Below are 20,203 nucleotides of genomic sequence, written 5' to 3' on the forward strand. Positions count from 1 at the left end.
CCCTCCCGGCGCGTCTCCTTCGGGCTCCGCCTGCCCTCCCAGGTGCTTGCGCAGTTCCCAGGGTTAGCAACACTTATCCCTGCTTAACAGCTTTTGAAGGAGAACATCATTTGCAGGTAAAAGTTGTGGTGGCCAAGGATCATCTTCCCCGCCAAGTTCTGGTGCAACTAACACCACCTTTTAATTCTTCGTTAACAGCAGAGTGGGGACCCTTAGGCAATCCTGCCTACACCCACAGCCTGCCCATCACGGTCCTTTCTACCCATGATAGTTGGCCTGTTGAAACAGGTAAGGGAATCACAGAAGCTCAATTTACCTACATGCTATTCACCTGATTGTGATTTTACACGTATTCACACACACTGAGATGACTCAATACATAAATCCTATCCTAGGGAAGGTCTTGTTTGTGTTATGTCAGTACTCTAGTGACAGCAAGTTCCCTCATACTCAGAATATTTAACATTGCCGGGTATTAAAAGTTCTTCTTTGTTGAAAATCAGTCCTACCAGCTGCCTGAAAAAGGAATCTCAGCTGCAGAAATCCTCTGTGTATTTCCCACAGGCTAATTAACATAAGCTTGTCCTAACAAGGTTCACATAGCAGGTCTGCAGGGGAACCAAAAAGCTGAATATTGGAGATGAATACCTTGCAGAAGGCATTTCTTCTCTATTACATATTCACAGAACTTTTACTTGAAGCAAAGCAACATGCAGAAAAGGCTTAAGATTTTTTTCTTGCAGACTCAGTTCTCTCTTTTTCAGTTCTAAATAAAGAATAGCAATCCTTAATTGCTCATTTGTCATTTTCCTACACTTGAGAGGCAATAATTGATTTTGACAAGTGTAGTTGCTCAGTCTTACTTGCCACTTGCAGTCTTTTCTGGAGTTGTTTTTTTTCAGATAAATAGATTAAATTTTCTTGAAATAATTTGAGATGAAATAATTTACCCTTCAAAATTCAACATATTCCACATTCATCATATCATACTGCACACATTATTTCTTACTGTCGTTGATAGTACTTGTCTGTTTTTCTCAGCTAGATGTTAAATTCCAGGAAGTGGCCTGCTTATATACCACCATGATTTTAAAAACAGCAGTTACATCTCACTTCTTAATGTCACTTTGGTCCCACATTATAAATATCTGAGAAATTAAAAGTTAAGCATGCTTCAGATCAAAGTAGAAGCTGAACATGAGCACAGTTAGCAACACATTCATCAGAGGGTATTCAGTGATGTGTCAAACCAAATGTTCTTCTCCAGGATATTAAGTCATTGGTCAGGACGTTGTTTCTGCCTTCTTCCACTAAAGTACAGACAGGAAAGGTGAAGGTTTTGTCTTGAGAGACCTGCTCTTAACAGAGCCAGGATACTTAATGCATTTGTTTACACATATGTTGTAGTAGTTTTGTTTTCTTTTGGTTAGGTTTTTTTTTGCAACAGAGGGAGGAGGTAAGATTACTGCACTCTCTTTGCAAAGAGCAAACTGTTTCTTCTTTTCTGCTAACACCAACAAAGTGGCTAAACAGATCAGAGCAATGCTGAAATATCTTTGGTTCTGCTCTGTCACAGAAACAAATGCAGCTCTCAGGGTGTGCCTTCAGTGATTATAAAACATAATATACGCATGCATCCAACATAAACTGCAGAGGCAGTTAAAGATCACTGAAACTATTAAAGATATTAATTATATATAAAGTACTGGGGCTGTCAGTATTTCAGTGTGGAGTTTTAAAACAGGGTTTGAAAGAGTATTTTAAAAACATTTCTCTTGTTTTCTGAGTGAGAGGGTTCCTACTAGCAGTATTTAAAATGTATCCTACCTGCTGATAACTGAGTAGTGTATATGATTCCCTCCAGACTGCTTTTCATAGTGTCTGTAGAGTGAGAGGAGCTGTTCTTTGCCAAGACAAACAGACATCCTCATCAACCTCAACTATATTAAATTTTATTTTCTTGTTCTAGAGCTGTATCAGGTTCGTATCAGCTATGTAGAGGTAAGTGCCAGTTACCTTGGAGTTTTAAGATATCCACAAGAATTTCTGATGTGATTTGAGTGTTTACACATCACTTCATCTTGTATCCTGCTTTCTGAAGTAGTCACTCAGGATTGTCTATTGTCCTGCGTAGCCTGCAGTCATCACGCTCATTCATTCTCAGTCTGATTTTTTTTCCCCTTGACCAATGCCATCACAATCTCCCAGGCTTGTGTCATCAAATTCCGTGCAGTGCTTCTAAAAAACACTTCTCACTCAGATCTGAAAGCTGATCTCTGAAGCTCTGATCCTGCACAGCACAGGTGTACAGTCTTGCCTGTGGAGTCACAAGGCTAAAAATGATGAACAGAGCAGGGGCGTTGGAATCTGATCTTCCGTTAAGGATAGTGCTTGCCTCATGGTTGCCAAGTCATTCCCATGTAACAAGTGAGACTAGTGGGATACCCTTTGCTAAGTACATTTTTACTGTTTCTTTACCCTAGTTTAATTCTTAAATTTTGTGCTTATGAGAGCAAGGAACAGAGGGACTTGAAATTTACATCTTGCTCAGAAGGATAACTGATCTTCTCTGCGTCTACATAAAGAAACTAATAAAACTTGTTTTGAAGTGCAGCTTTGAAGACATTGATCTATTTATGTAGTTTGCAGGTGCCATTGCCTTGAAGACCCACCTTCATCAGTTGGTTTACTGGAACAAATCCAGTAACTGGAGTAAATGCGGACAGCCTTACTGGTGATCCTTTGTTTGTGCCAAACCTATACAAGCCAGATGATGTAGTGTGAATGAAAAGAGATGATGATACATTGTCAGATTTATTACACAAGGTAAGTATTTGAGACTAACAACTTCGGGAAGATGCAATTGGAAATATCTTTGTATAGTAAAGCTTTACGCATCTGTTTTCTTTTGTTTTGCCAAGTGAAGGATGAAGAAATTATTTTCATTGAGGTTTTTGTGACAAGATTCCTAGCTCTCAATTTCACAGAACTAGGAAATCCAGAATGTCTTACTGAGCTTCTGAATCTGAGTTCTGAATACTCTTGAGTTTCAGCCTCCCTAATAATGCTGGCTGAGTCTTTTCCACCCAGTACTATGGATACCACTTACACTGAATCATCTGCATTAAATTAGACTTTGTAAATTTGGATTATGATCAAAATATTCACTGAGCAATTGATGGTCAGTTTTTAGCAGAAGGAAACGTTATTGTGACTGATGCATGACATGAGTATTTCCCCTTTAAGGTTGGATAATTAGCAAATATTTTTAAACTTTGCTCTTTAGTATGTTATCTAGCAGTACAAGATGGGCCTTCCTGGACATCACTGTATTCAGAGAATTGTAGTGAAGCGAAAATCCATCACTACATACTAAGATCATGCAGTTATACCTGGTACAGAGAAGTTCCATGGGTTGGAGGAATATTCTAGGCACAAGGAATCAACAGATCAAACCAGTGATCAACAAATGCAGTTTCAGCTTTCTTTAGGTTCTTCTTGCTGAAGTGTTGGCGTGTACTAGAGCGTTAGCATATGACATGCACAAGCGTGGAAAGCAGCAGGAACCCGGTGGACAGACTGCTACATCTGCTGGGTCTCACAACCAGTGAACTTCTTTTCCATGGTCAGACAGGAGAAGAACCTGCTTAACACATGCTTGGATGTTTGAAATAGCCTGGGAAAATGGGAAAGATTTCCCTTGAATCGCAGGATTCCAGTATGGGGGTCAATGATTTGTGCTATCCTTTTGTCTTCTGCTTATCTCTAGAAAATGTACATGGATTGAAATTTTGAAAGATTTCATCCAGTTGAGTATGCAGTTTCACTTTATGCTGTTGCAGACACTGAGAGCAGCTTTCTCCCTCATCTATAAGGACTACAGACTTAGATTTTTTTCTTCTAACAAGCGTTGAGGGCCTTGTGCCATCACCAGATTCTGCAGATTGAGAGTTTAAGAAACATACTTTCCTACTTTACAGGAGAGACAATAATATGCTATGATGTGATTGTCACTACTAAGAATTTTTTCAGTTTGCATTCTTCCTACCAGAATGTCAAATCTATTAATTACCCTTATTTTCACTTTACAATGTCTTATAAAATGCTTTTTCAATATATACAGCTTTCATATAAACAATGATACAAGATCTCAATTGGTATAAATTTTGATAATTTAGGATCTATTCTTTCCATAGGAGGGTTTTTTGCATTACACATACATTCATTGATTTGTCTTTCATACTTGGAAGAAATAGACTCACTAAAATGTTCTGGTTTTACTGATGGAGAAAGAATCCGTTCTCCAGAAAGTCCTAGCTCTTCTTAGGAGGGCTTTCCTAAATTCAAGTTAGTAATTTTGATGTAGTGACAAAGATGTCTTATTTGAGTGGAATAAAGTTAGCGGTGACTCATCACAGTACTAACTTCCATTCCATAAACCTTTTACTTAACTCTGGCTTCTGCAGCAGTACCAAAAACTGGAAGGCAGATGGAGCTCCTGTATGCCGAGTGCCAGCATGTCAGTATTTAATTATTAGACATCGTCCACCTTTGGCTTAAATGTTTTAGTTTCAGTTTTTAACTTTAACTGACTCCTTTTTCAATGGCACAGTAATTCTAATGAAAAAGCTAATTAGAATGAAAGTTACTTATATGCCTGGTGTGGTTCAAATCAGCATTGTTCAACAGAGAAGCTTTTAAAACAGTCTATCACTAATATGGGCTGAATTTGTTTTTTGAAGGAATTTTCCTGGTAAATGCATTGTTTATGTTGTGAAATAGATTTCCCAAGGAATAAATGGAAAGTACTAGTAATTTGGACAAACTGCAGTTTGAATGGAACAACCCTAACACAGAGTAAGTGAGCAGTGGATTTTGGCCCTGATCACGCACTTTCTGCTCATTCTAAATTCCCACTGATCTGATTAATCTCAATTGGAAAAAGAACAATGCCTCACCGACTGCCCCAGAAACCAAATTCCTCTGTTAATGTGCTAAGCAAATACAGAAATGGGCAGAATCAACATTTCTGCCTCTGCTCCATCGGGAAATCTCAATATGGCAGTGACACAAAGGTAACAAATCAGCCTGCTCTTCATGGCTTATTCATTTAGTCTTTCTTTAATGACTACTAAAGGTGCACATAGCTGATACGGAGATGTTTTGTGTTACCTCTTGTTGACAAGATAATCCAGGCTTTCAAATGAATTTCAGTTATCCAAGTATTATTTTTCAGTTTATCAACATTGCTCTATGTCACAAATGCATTAATGAATAAAATTTTGTTTATCTTTTGAAATTCCCTTATGAAACTCCTTAAACTTGACTGATTTGGTTTAAAAAATCTTATTAAAGCCTCTTAGAATATTATCTCCAGTTTTGCTTCACTGTAAACCAAAAAAGTAGTGAAACTTCTATAGCAAATTTAGGCAGACAAGAATGTTTATTAGTTTCAGGCAGCAAATAGCATTAAATGTTCTTTGGTCTCTTTTTATATGACCTCAATAATATTATTTTTTACTGCCACCCTCTGCTGTCATTGAAGCTGTATGGTGGTTAATTTCTCCGTCTTTCTGCCTAGCCCAAGCTCTGCTTTCTTTTCATCCTCACCGTGCTTCCCTGCAGTTCAATCCACAGATTTGCTGAGTTTGCAATAATTGTCAAAAGATTCCAGAGTGTTTCTTATGATTCATTGGATCTAAGCAGACCAAAAATTGTTATTCATTCACCTAAACAGTGGTTTAAAGCTTATTCTGAAGCTGTTCCTACTTCCAGATGCAAAATTTACTCCATTTTTTTAATCCGATATGACTATTGTTGCCTAATGTCATGTTCTTTCTCCTCTCTTAACCATTTATTTTTCTGAGGGAGAAGTCCCATGCTCTTCTGTGTGTCGGAACAAAGTAATGTTTTGTAGAGAGACTCCATATGGGCAGTAAAGCTCAATTGTTACTATAAATTTAATAAAAAACTTTGATAAAATATTAAGTCCTTATACTCTTGTCCACACAATTCCATAATTTCAGTACATGTAAGCATAAAATGGAAGTGTGTTTCATTTGGGTTTTAGTGACAATATGCATACTTGAAATAACATGTTTTCGTATATTTATGAGATGTTTGTGTTTTTTATGGAAAAGTTCCAGTGAGGTGCCAGATATCTTGGTTGTGTAAGAGTGACCATTTTGTAATTTCATTCTGCCATTCATATCAGAAGGGTGTTAATGATGTGGCCTGTTGCATTATGATAGAAATGAGGCAGGTGGTGAGCTATTTTTCATTCCAAGTGAATATAAATAGTGAAGGGGGGAAGCGTGGTGTATACACAGCTCTTTGATTTATGCTAGCATATTGTGGAACCTGTTACAGCGAAGTCAGATATAGAAATCTGTTCCTGAGACCAGTGGGAGATTTGCTTTTAGAGAGCTTGCAGCGTTTCTCCTTTTCACATAAAACATCCATTTGGCTACAGCTGGGGTCTGACCTTTCTTTCTATTGAACACACGAGGAATAGCTTACATGTACGCCTGGAGTTCCACATGTTGGGGAGACACTCAGTAGACCTCTCCCTGTTAAATGCAGAATTTTTAGTTTTCGAGGGCAAATCAGAAAAGTCAAAGATAATTGTTTTTCTTGTTATGTTCTGTGTATCCTCTCAGAAATTTTGCATTTTAATTCCTGAGCACTTCATTACTAAGAAGTCCAACAGTCAAAATTTGAGCTAGAACAGGTAACAAAAGTCAAGACATAATTGAGTTTGAGGAGACACTTCGGCAGTGCTCAATGAACAGTCTTGCAGTAGTGGCTGCTAAGCATATGTACTTTTTTTGAGTCCTTACCTCCCTCCTGGTTTTGTCACATTTGCAGCACAACACTGATAAAGGCCTTTCCAGATTATAAAATCTTGGCATAATACTAGCTACTAGCTCCCATTTTTCCTTGATGTCAGGAGTGTTTTGGACAATATGGCATTGTGTCTGGCACCAGCTCTGCTCCTAGCGAACTATTCCAGACCGTATGTCTGTACCAAGTTAACATGTTCTGTCCGACAAAAAGATCTAATTTAGCCTCTGTTCAAAATCAGAAATGGAGACTCAGGTAACTTTGACGGACTATAACTAGACCCTCACACTGAAACTGTTTTTTATTTTTTATCAGTGGCATAGGAGAAGATGTGCCTTTTACTCTCTTCCAAGGATTAATGCCCCATAATTCTGGGACAGTGAAGTAATTAGGTCTATTAAACCCTTTTAGTGACCTAGTGCTTTTAGCACTGAAGTCATGTTCAATGAGTTCAAGTTTCTTAAATTCACATTGATATACTTAGAACAGCTATCCTCTCGTGAGTGATTGCACCTTTATAATGGTAATCCATGGATAAATAGAGCTACAGATTAGAGATAGCCCTACCAGTACAGATTACCAAAGAAGCACTGCTGCAGCTTAATTATACTCTTTAATTTAATATTGGTTTCTTTCATAAAATAGAAGCCAGCCAGCCAACCACATACAAAACAAAAAATTTGGCTGCTGGAGAATACATCCCTGTCAGTGTAGCAATGCTGCAGTCCTTTTGTGTAAATGAAGAGGAATTTTCATAGATAGACTTTTGTTTCTGTTGCGTTTTACCCTGCTTTGAATTGCTGGATCAGTAAGCCAGTGTGTCCTCAGTGAATTACTGAGGATCTCTTAGAACAATAGGAAATAAAATTATTTTAAAGTACAGTTTGACCCACCTGTTATTTTGCTGCAAGAATATAATGCTTCTAATTTAATCAGGGCTACAATCTATAATGTAAAATCAAAAGCAATTTTTCCTTTTATTTCATTGGAGGAAAATGAGAAACTAAATAAGGATCCGAGTTTACCAATACATTTATGATTATAAATATTTTAGAGCTTATACCAGTTTCTGTGTATGTTTCTATTATCCTTATCAAAAGTGTGGTAAAAATCTCAAAAAGTTTTTTTAGACCTTGCCTTAATCAAATAACCTTTTTTTGTACTTGGTACCTTAAACACACAAGCATTCAATAATCTTGTACATGAGCAGGACTATGGCCTACATCAAAGACTAATCATAGTTGTAAATGTTTCAAAGAATAGAGATGTAAATAGAGACATAATTTTGACTGAATTCTAACTTGAGGAATTTGGTATTGGTAGACAAAGAAAAGACAGCTTCAGGTGGAACATATGCACCACAGCAGACTATTTCTACCCAAAACTTGCCACAACACATAAAAACGTTTCTGTTAATTCCTCCATAGAAGGTGCAATAAAAGATGTGTATTTCAGAATCTGTTCATGTATTCATCACTTTCTTGTAGTTTCTTAGACTGATCAGATACCACTGAACCTTGAAACTGCTACAGCTTCAGTCATTACTTTGGCACTATTGAAGATCTGTTCATTTCATGTTTCCCCCTTTAGTGTTCTTTTGGGACACAAAACTTCCAAGGTGATGTCATGAGGTTTTTTTCTTTTTAACTACTGTTACTACTATATGACTTTAACATTCTACTCAATAGACAAAGGGACTATTCATTTAATCATTTACTCTTGGCAGGTTCCAATTACTTTATGGAAACAAGACTAGAAAATTACTTTCTTTTTCTTTGCCTATGTAAAAAGCAGCTGACCAAGTTCTGCAGGCTAACATAACCTAGGAAAAGAAAGCAAAAATCAGAAGCAGAAATAATGTAGTTAAAGAAACATGGGCTTGCTCTAGTTAATCCGTTCTCTTCCTGTTCTCTTATAGTCCCTGAACACTTTGATGAGGCTGCTAAATAGCCATCTGACAGGAATTCTATTCCTAAACTATAGACACAGGACTTTGCAGAGAAGTAGTTCATTAAAATAGACAATCTTCACACATCTGCTTATATTTTAGAGAGAATTTATAAATAAGGGGAATTAGGGTAGTGAGAAACCTGATCTCACCTTGAAGGTATTTCTGCTCTGAGTAGATGTTGGCCTCCTGAGTTCCCTTGTGGGGATAGTGCTTTTGCTGTTATTATAACTGATGTGGTCATTGCTGTAGCATTAATCAGTCCTTGTTATAGACTGGGAAAAATGGCTTTGCACTGAGTAGATGTGGCATTTTAAAAAGCCTTTCAGGCTTTTCCTCTCTGGTCTTTCAGCCTGGGCAAGGGCCTTTCCTTGGTTGAAACATCAAACGGTACCCCTGGCAAAATGTTTTCTTCCAGTCCCATGATTGTTTAGGTCTATGGGTAGACATGCTTAGCACACTGCTATTGGGGAAAAAAAAAAAACAAAAAAACAACAGAAAAAAGAAAAAAAAAAGGTTAATATTTTACATTTACTTTTATTTAGGTTTTGAACAACATTGTACATCTAACACCAAAGGATAAATTTATACCAGAACTGATTTGTGTGTTTTATATTTTTGAAAAATGGGCATTCTCTGTGTATATCCTGTCCTTAGACAGGATATCCTTAGAGATGACTAATAAGTAATATCACTCCTGACCTTCCCAGATTTTATTCTGGAATAAAACATGGTAGATGTTTTAACATGTTCACCTTTTACAATGTCATACAGGGAAGGATGGAAGACCTAGAAAAAGAAGAATAATATAGTCTCCTGCTGAATGTAGTCATAACTGAGATTGGAAATTAGGTACAGTAAAAATAATGTTTCCTCCATGTCCTAATTTTGGCCTGAGTAACTACTACTGCTATTGTTCTTGTGAAAGCTCTGTCTGTTGGGATGTTACAGTGTCTAAGGTAATAATTGCAGCTATTCCATGTGCTAAAGATAGCAACTCAGGTAGTATATTGGTAATAGCTTGTTTAGTATCAGCTCAGAGAGACAGGGCTACCTACTTCATGTAGGTAATTTGTTTGCTTCATCTTTTCCTGTGTGGACAGTGTAGTTTGACTGAAAGCAATTCTGGATGATCTCCTGCCTCTCTCCAGAAGTGTGCTACCACTAACAATTTAAAGTGACTGCCTTTGCCTGGTGGCGACTTCCTAGATAAAGCTCAGTACATTTTTAAAACCAGATTGCTGATGCATTGCTTATGCTAACAAAGTGAAAAGAACACTTATCACTTAGATGAAACCTGTTTTGTTTTGGATTTTGTTGTTGGTTTATCCTATATCCATTATATCTAAACAGCTATGATTTATTTTTTTTTTAATAATTTCCTTATTTTAGCTTGACATAGCTAGTGTGATGAGAAATAGATCAGTCTGGGTTTGGAAAACAGGTGGATAAATGCACCATGGTTTGCCCTTTCTTTATGTTTTAAAAGATCAGTCTAAATAGTCTTAATATACCCTTCAATAAGTGGAGAAAGAGAGGAAACTGATAACATGTTGATATTATGAAATGGAGAGCCACGCTTGCATGGAAGATTTATGTGGTAGAGTGTGCTAGCATTAACAGCATATGCCAAGTTTATATGGGTTGATGACAGGATCAAGTTTTATTCTGCTGAAGAGGGGGCTCAGCTCTCCATGACTTGGCCATCCTTAATGCAGAGAAAACTGTGTCAGTGAAACAAATTATTTTTTCCTACTTCCATTTGCAGGTGTTCCCTCCCTGACTCTTCACCACACCTGATTTCACCGCACCACCATACATGATTTTCAAGGCAATACAGGGTGAATGGCGAATCCTTTGTGTTTGAGAAATAACCAGTCCTTTTCCTTCAGTTCCTTAGGGGAAGGGCTCTACTGAAACAACATGAAACAACTACTAAAGATACTTTCCCTTGCTGAAAGACCAAGTCAAGGATCAATGCACAAGAGCAATATTGAAAGAGCTAAAAGGGAAAGGAGCAAAGTTAAGCAGATAAAAGCATCACAGCATAAGTGCTTAGATGAGTCTCAGTGTTGTGACCTCTTCTGCTGTTGTAAAGTGTTTCAGTTTGTTCAATACCCGATAGAAAAAGAGTCCAAAAGCCATGAAATGTATAGCATGTAAAGGGGAATTTCCTTGTGCAGTAGGGATGGAAGTTATGCCATCATAGACGGCCCTGTTCAGACAGAAACAGCATCTTTCAGAGAACTAGCAATGAGCATTTGTTGTGATGCACTCTTCTGAATTCAGGATTGTGGCTCCATGTTAAGATACATAAGTACATTCATTCCCCTTCTTCAAGGAGATAGTTTTATTTAATTTTATAAAGTTTTACAGTTTAATTTTCAGTCTTTGTTATAAATTGTTACAGCATTCTTGAGCACTGTTGAACTGCTTAGTTTCAATATTGAAAGAAGAGTATTTCTGTAAACTTTGTATGCTAGTTTAAAAGTATTTTAATCTGGCAGATTTAGGTGTACTGGGCCTGGCTGTGATAGTTATTTTTCTCCTGGTATTTTCATAATGTGCTGCATTTTAGAATTGTGACCATGACAATACCGGGAACACACTAATGTTTTATCTATTGCTAAAATGATGATTTCTGTAGCATCAAGCCCTGTTTCTCACTCTGGCCCCCCAGTTGTTGCTTCCACCATGGTAAGCAAATGAGACTCACCTTGGCAGGTTCAGGGCGGTGTGATGTAATTAATCAGTCTGCAAGGCCTCCCCATATGGATATTGCAGCCACTGTCCTTTATACCAGAGAGGCTTTACTTGGCATGTTTATTTATCATGCGTTTCACATTCATTAATAACCTGTGCAATGGCTTGCTTTCTTCTTCCACTTCTTCATTTATTAAACAATTTTTATCTCATTTTTTATTCATTTTGCTGATTTAAGTTTTTCAAAATACTGCTGAGTTCGTTTTTTGGTGGTTGTAATATATTGTTCACTTTCCCGTGAACAGCAGTAACTCAGGTATGTAAGTAAGAAAGCATTTGCTGTTTTCCCCTCTGTTAAACATTTCAGTGACTGTTGCAAAGTAGGTGGGCTTATTTATGTCTCATAAATGACATGGCTGTTTAGTTGATTTGTCAAGCTGCTAACTGTAGACTAAGACCCTTTATTTCAGAATGGAAGCTAATTCATATGACTAACAAATATATTTAGTGGCTAAATGTCTGATGCAAAGTCATCTGAAGGCAATGAGATCAACAATGTTAAAATGCATAGAACATTGCATTTATAAGGTTTGATTCTCTCAGAAAAGACATTCTTACTGACTTATTTTTTTCTTATTCCATAAAAAGCAATCATATTTTTGTAATTAAGTCAAATATTTGGCCTTTTTTAATTTCTTGTTTTATTTTTCACAGTACTTTTGATGGAATATTGTTTTTTCTCAGGGCAACTTGTCAGTTTTCTGTGCTATGTATTACTTGATGCCCTCCCTCTATCTAATCCATGGCTTTTATGAGCAGTATCTAAGTTACCAGATGAGCTATAGCAAAAGACTTGAAGTAACGTGAACAGCTACTTTGTGACAGGTCATAAAATAGTGATAAGGCTTAGCTTTGTGTAACATCAAACTAACCATAAGTTTGAGTAAATTGCTGGACAGCTTTGCTGGAGCTGGAAAATACTGATCTCAAAGGCAGCACCATAAATTTTACTCATCTTAACTAATGTCTCTATAGGATTCTTCCACAACTAGCACCTTGTCCTATTTGATTATTTTTTTTTAATGTATTCTTGGGATTTTTCAATTTTATCTTTCCACCTTAAATATTGTCTGTGGCATAGAACTCAGTAATATGCAAATATTGCAAGAAGAACATTGCAACACTACACAAAAGCTAGTAGTATTTCCCTATCCTTTTACTTATACAAAGCTAGAATAGGGGAGGATCTTTCTGCAAAAAAGAGATTACTCAGTAAAACTAAAATTCATCTCCGTGCAGAGAACTCAGCGATTTGCATCATAATATTGCATTCCACATTATAGCTCCAAGTACAATAATGAGAATTGTCCAGGGGGTTTTACAGACTTTCATCTTTGGAAGTTTGGTGAGAGCAAACTCCAGTCAGTGTTAGTGCAAGTAAGAAACTATGTTTATTTACTAGGAATTGGTATCGAGAATGAACCAATATAAAATAGGGATTTTGTAGAACTGAGTAAATTATTTAAAAATATTTCTAATACATCTGCTGCAGACAGAGATCATTATAGACAGATAGACTCAAAGATAAAGGTAGGCCCATATCCTTTAACCTTCCTACATGCACTAACTATCCAGTTTGAGCAGATCAGTTAAATGCAATGTGTAGGGAAAAGATAATATTTACACAGAATGATTTATGCTAATTATTTAATTGGTTTATAAAGATGCTGCTAGCAAAGTAGTTTCATGTATATTTTAAAAGGCTATTTCAAGTGACCAAAGACAGGAAGGCCATGAAGGATTTGTGGTTAACAAGTTTATAAAAGGAAAATAAATGGAAGGGAAATAAAAACCCTTTCCAGCAGTATTTGACTTTCCCAACCCATGTGATAGACATAAGCAAACTTCTATCATTTTGTTCATGACACTTAACCACGCTTCCCACTGTTTTCAGATTCCCTGGATTTTTCTTCTTTCCAGCCCCATGATGAAGAGGTAGGTTATCTTCAAAAGGCTTGGATATTAAGTCCAGTGAAATTGCAGAAGTAGAAATATGCACTTATCAGAAAAGCAAACTTAATAACATATCTAAGTTTACATTAATTCTACTGGTATTTTAGCCAACACACCATTTTATTTCCCTTACACTTTTCTGTGTATTTGCCTTCTTATTTTGTTTTAGCAGTTAAATTATTAGGAGTTTTGCTTTCTTGCTTCAAGAACTTAAGAAGAAATGCAGCAACGTTTTCCAAACAAAAAATTATCATTTTTTGCTGAGCATTGCAGCAGAGAAAAGAGCATTGATTACATCAGGATACTACAGGCTTGATTCAGCCACAAGCTCATGGTGAAGGGAAGAGCAATATCTTTGTCTTCATTTTTCATACCTAATCTTCTATTGCAGACTAGAGCTTTCCTGTAGGTTTTTTTTTTTGTTTGTTTTGTTTTGGTTTTGGTTTTGTTTTGTTTTGGTTTTTTTGTTTTTTTAAGTGAGGCCATCCCCTCATCAGGTAGCACCATACCCCTTCAAATTCTGCTCCGTTCCAGTAAATTTGCAGCTTTGAGCATATCTACTATTGGTTCTCTCTGCATTATATTAAGACGACGGCTCTTGCTGATGACTCTGTACAGGTCTAGCTGCTGGCATCCACACAATGCTTAGGTATATGACTTGGGTACAAGTTCTCCATGTCTAACGCTCCCTAGAGAGGTAGGAAGGAACCCATATATAGTTAGCGTGGTGATCAGAGTCTGGGCTCCAGGCTAATGTATCAATATAGATAAACCCTGGGTTAGCACTGTATCACTGCTGGGACTGTACAGGGCACTGAATTTCCATTGAGGGGACAGTGATAAACATTTGTAAATGGCATATAATCCAAAGTCAAATTCACCAGTGCAACTCGTAAGATTAGCAATATTAGATGACTGCAATACCATATAAATTCTAACTACAGATTACTAGTCAGATCTCTTCCCAGCAAACTGCAAGTACATAATCTCAAGTGGACAATTTTAATTTCCTGGAGCTATTTACAAATCTTAGAGACCACAGAGAGAACTTCCTTAAAAGGGTAAGAAAAGCCACTGCTCTTATTGCAGCCAGAAAAGTTTCTACAGTCAGATCGTCCTTCTTTTGTTAGGTTAATTGAAGAAAGAGAATGAAAAAATTAAAAATTTATTAGACTGTGTCCTGAAGCACAGAAGTCCCATGAACAATCATTCCCAGAGGTGAGAACTTTCTGAAGAGACTTTTATTGTCAGTTCCAAAAGGCAGTCAGTTGTAGATGACATTAAAAGGAATGTCCTGACTTCCTTAGTTAACATTGCTGATGAGAGGGGATCACACAGGTAAACCAACTCTCAAGAAGATTCAGAATTTATGAAATTGTAATTGAATTGCACTGAAAGCAAATTGATAGTGCACATGTAGGTAGAATATGTTGGCGACTTCACCCAGCCTAAATTCCAGTTCATTTCAAAAGAAGTTTTAATGCTTATAAATGCTTGTAGTGGCTGGCTGGTCTGGATGCAAGGGTATAGATGTCTGTTCTGAGGTCACTTTTCAAGGTTCTAATGTTATCACTATGACTATTTTTATTACACTTCCTAATACTCTGAAGACATACAGACGACAAATAATCATCTTCCCTAAGCCTTTAGAATATAAGTACATTTTCTCCCAGTTCCAAGTTTTACAGGTTGTACTGGATTACTGCTCATACTGGTTTAGATGACTCCAGAAACAGCTATATCAGACAAATTTTGGGGGTTTTTTTCATTACAACTTTTCTGGATACTTAATCAATTTGGAGAGGGGAAGTCAATGGATTAGTCTTGTACTTATTTTCTACTATGCTGGCCTGCAGAAAGATGATAACCTGAAGTAGACTAGCCTTACCAGGGTGGCCAGTGTCAGCTGGTGTCAGACTTTTATAATAACACTTCTCCCCAGCACTGACAAGCATTCAAGACATTTGCCTTTTGTTTATAGCTCTTTCCATAAATGATATTAATCTGAAGTAGCTTGCGAGGCAAAGAGTACTTCAGTGTAAACCTTCAAAGGGTGATATCAGAAACAGAGCTGCACACAGGCAGCCTTGTTTGGAATTGTTTCCCTCTGCTTTTCAATGCTTGAGCCCTTTCCAGACTCTGTTCTTTAAAGAGCATTTGAATACAGTCTGCACAACACAGCATGCACCAGGCAGAGAGACATTTCTTAAACTCTGCTGTTCTTACCCAGGTCGCAATTGTCACAGGTCAGTACAGGGCTAACTACGGAATTTCAGTAGTAGATTTGGGCTGTGTTCACAGTTATTTTGGAATCCATTCTATTTACTGTAACCTTTCCCAATTTATCTTTCATGCTTATATATGTCATCCCTTATGCTGTACGAAACACATTAGCACTTTCCTTATAATTTATTATATAAATTATGGTATGACAATTTTATGGCACCTTTGATATGATGACCTAAAAACATTTCAGAAACACTGCTGTTATTAAGCCTGTTGATATTTTAAGCTTATTTGAGGAATGATTAAACTGGGATTCAGAATACTCATGTCATTTTGCTAAAAATGCTCATAATAAGTAAACAAAGATTTAGGAATGGAACCCAAAGTCTTGTTCATACTTCTGTCCAGAAATATCATTGTATAATACTAGTCTGAGGCAATGATCAGAGGTTTAACACAGATCATGCTCAATACCCTTTGGTTTTGACATTTAATCTCTACCATTGAAAGTCAAACCTGAAAAATACTTTTTTCATGAGAACACCAGCTATAATGAATTACTTGCTTGTTACTCAATAAAATACATATTATATTTAAATTAACAAGATATTTAAATCAACAAGAGTATAGTGTTTTCATAGGAAGTGCTTCTATCATCTCCAAAACAGCTCAGTAATTTTGACAGTATGGCAGCTTCACTTTTAGTGTGTGTATCTTGCGTGTTCACAATAAAATATTATCCCAGTCTTGAAGTTCTATATTTGCCATTTTGTTGAAAAATTTAGATGCAGATGTACATTTTTTGCATTACTGAAGAGCTGATAATGTAATTTCAGCACAGACTCACTGCCTATCACTAGGATTTTAATTCAGAGATGTTCAATGTCCAAATCGGTCAAACTGAATTTAATAGACATCTAACTCCTTCAGGCCTGGTTGGAAAATGTCAGCCTAAAATAGCATGTGCTTGAGTACAACAAACTAGAAAGGCACTTCTGATGTATATATTTGTATGTAAAAACAAGTGTTGCAGAGTATATCGGAATAGCAACTAACCCCTTCTTCACAGAGCTGAATTGCCATTCACAGAATTAAGGTAACTGTAAGGAGTTGCAGGAGTAATACTGCCTACCACTTGTATAGCACCTGAATAAAATGAAAGAACTCCTTAACTTCAACAGGTAGTGACTAGTGATCATAGGAAAGATTAAAATAGCTACCACTGAAGTACCAGTTACAGACTGGTCCAAATGCCAAGAGTTTAGAAAATGAGCTAATGCTCTAAACAAGACTATATATATTGGGTAACTTACAAGTCAAGGACAGAATTTAATACTACCTAGTAACATGAACACAGAAAGCAGTAACAATTCAATTACTTGCTTTTGAGCAGGATTAAGTTACATGCTTCTTACCTTCATTTTCAATTAGAAAAATAGGATATCAGATGTATATGCAGAAATAATTTAGTTCTGTTTGTAATTCAGCAAATGAATTGTACAAGTTACACATACCTCTTTCAAAGTGTACAAGATCAGTCATTAGCTATCTGCTGCCCTAAACCTTCCCTGCAAGCAAGTGAAAAGCTTGTCTGAAGTGTGCTGAAAGGTAAACAAAGCATTTAGCATACCAGAGAAAACATAACATGTCCACAATTTTGAGGGCCCAAAGACAGCACAGCAGAAAGGAAAAATCCTGATGCATGTTCTTTAATGAAGCAACTGTTGAACAAACCCCCAAAGAATTTATATGGGAAATTTCTCTGATTCTTCCACTTAAATAAATCAATAACTGTGTTGTTTCATCCTAAGCTCATTTTAAAGAAGCACGACAAAATCATTCTATTAGAAATAAAGATTTCTCTAATATCACCTTGAACTAATGAAATTATTCAATATTCAGAAATTTTAATTTAAATAATTTTTATCTTGTTAATCTTACTGTTTATTTATAGATTATTAAAAGCTAAACCTGTGGACTTCCTTTTTTTCCACCGAAATAGGGAATTTATACTAATGATATTGAAGAATAGTGAATTGCTTTGTTTTTCACTGTTACAAAGAGCTACAATGTATTTCAGTCAGATTCCTAGCAAAGCTGGTTGTAAACACATTTGAATTAACAATTCAAGTATAAATTTACAATTCAATTAAAGTTCAAATAAAATTCAAAGAATTCAAAGTAAAATTCTAAACTAGATTATTGGAATTGGATTTTTTTTTTTAACTACAAGGTTGTTGAAAAATTTATTTGGAAAAAACCCTCTTCTAGTATTGAAGACATATTCTGTGGTATCTTAGATAATTACTAATGGATGCATTTTTATAGAATTCAAGAAACTGCATTTAGCTTTTGTTCAGGTGGCTAGAAGATACTTCCAGAACTCTTACAAGGAAGCTGAAAGTAATGTGGAAAATATGGCTTTAAAACTGAGGATTGTTCCTGTCTTATTTCTTACAGCCTCCAAACAAAAACCACTAAGATCATTACAACAGCATGCCTGTCTTTGCTCATTAACATTTGCTTATTTTATTTGCAGTGCCTGGATACTAGTTTGCTCATATATTGGTGCTGTTAGGATTCCCATGTGCTGATGAAAGTAGAAGTCAGTGGGTTCCTTCAGGCTTACTATGCTATTGCCATGAACAGGCAGAGGCTTTTGAATATCTTGAATATATTGTGGAGATTTTCGGTGCGCTAGGAGAGCACTTAAACAGTGGTAGTGGTGAATTTTCACAATGATACATTTGCTTTGTTAGCCACAGTTTCCTTCTTTATTGTTACTAATAGAGACCTTAGTTGCATTTTTTCACATTCTGTATTTTACAAATATTAGCACAGGGAATCAACAGGCTTTACAGGCAAAAACTCCAACAACTGCAGTTGGATTACATTTAAGAATAATAATTAGAGTACCAAACTAAAACTCATGGAAGACAAGGGTGAGATCTCAACTCTGTTCAGAAGTCTTTGGATGAGGCAGTTTGCAAAAGCAAGTTGGCAGAAACACACAAAACTATTACCTGTCTTAGATAAATCCCTGAAAGGAAAGTTTTGATGGATTTCGGTGGCTGGTGTTTTGTTGTTTGTTTGGTTTTTGGTTTTTGGGTTTTTTTGTGTTTTTTTTGTGTTTTTTTGTTGTTGTTGTTGTTGTTGTTGTTTAAATGGCTCCCCTGTGTTAAAATAAAGAAATTCAGGGGGCAACACCCAATGTTATCTTGCATATATGGTTCCGGTACTTATGCCCTGTCTTGACTAAGAGCATTTTAAGATTAGGCCACATAAAGAGATTTGGGTTTTGTAGTAAGTAGGATTTATTTTTAATTTATTTCTGAACAAAAATTGAAGTTAATTAGTTCATGTAAGAGTTGATATTTTTTCCTCTCTTCTCTGACAACCAGTTCCTGAAATGTTTTGGTCATTGTTTCTCTCACAAAAAGCAACTGTGCTGCTGAAAGAAGGGCCAGGAATTAGAATGGCTACATACAGGGATTTAAGCCCAGAAGTAACCAAGACAGAGGGGCGCCTGGAAGTGACAGAATGGGTAAAAGGGCACACAAATACAGCACACATGAAACCTAAGCAGATACAACCATTAGCTTAGGAGTTGGCAATGTTATAAGGATGCTTTTCAGATAGGCAATTTATACCCTGGCAGATCTTCTTCTGGATGACTCTGTAATGAACCAGGGTTCTTCATCTCAGTAACAGAAACTTGGCTCATCCAAATCATCCACAGAACTGGGGAAGTGCAAAAAGCAAGCAGTGAAGATAAATCCCATATTTGTAGTTGCTGCTGATTGATTCTACTGGAATTCTAACACTGGCATCTGCACTCCAAAACTCATGGAGAAAGTTATGGTTTTCAGCTCTGCCATCTAGTATTAACCTATATCTAACATTTCTTACTCTGTCAGCACTTCAGAAAAATTTGCTGTGGTAGGAAGCAGGTACTGTTCTCCATAAGGGACACTGGACTTTATGATGAACACCACTAACTTCCCTACTTAATATGAATCATGACCTTGTGGCAACAAGCAGGCATCAGTTAGAACATCGGTGTACAGGACAGAGACACCCAGTTCCTGCTGGAGCCGCGCCGAAGGCTGTCCTGCTGCTCGGATCCAGAACTGATAGACAGCTATATGGTTTAAAGAGAAATTTAACCATTATCTATTTCGGTCTAAGCTAACTATAACACTCATGTCTGTGAACTGTAGAAGCTGAAGAAGTTTCAGTGTCCCCTTCTGTTGTCCGTGATACAGTGCTAGCTAATTGTTGGCAGATAACTGTGGACAATTATCTCCTCAGTGACAAAGCCCATCTGCCGGAGGCCTCCTACACTCTTGGGAATTTGGCTGGTGGTTCACAAGCACAGATAATGGGAGGTTCCTCCCCTCTGCTCTTGCTGGCAGGAAGTGTTTTATTTATCATATCACAAAATCTTTGCTTCAAGAGCAAAGAAGAGGG

Source organism: Athene cunicularia (assembly GCF_003259725.1).
Source record: "Athene cunicularia isolate RWA chromosome 10 unlocalized genomic scaffold, athCun1 chr10_part1, whole genome shotgun sequence".
Classification (NCBI taxonomy): Eukaryota; Metazoa; Chordata; class Aves; order Strigiformes; family Strigidae; genus Athene; species Athene cunicularia.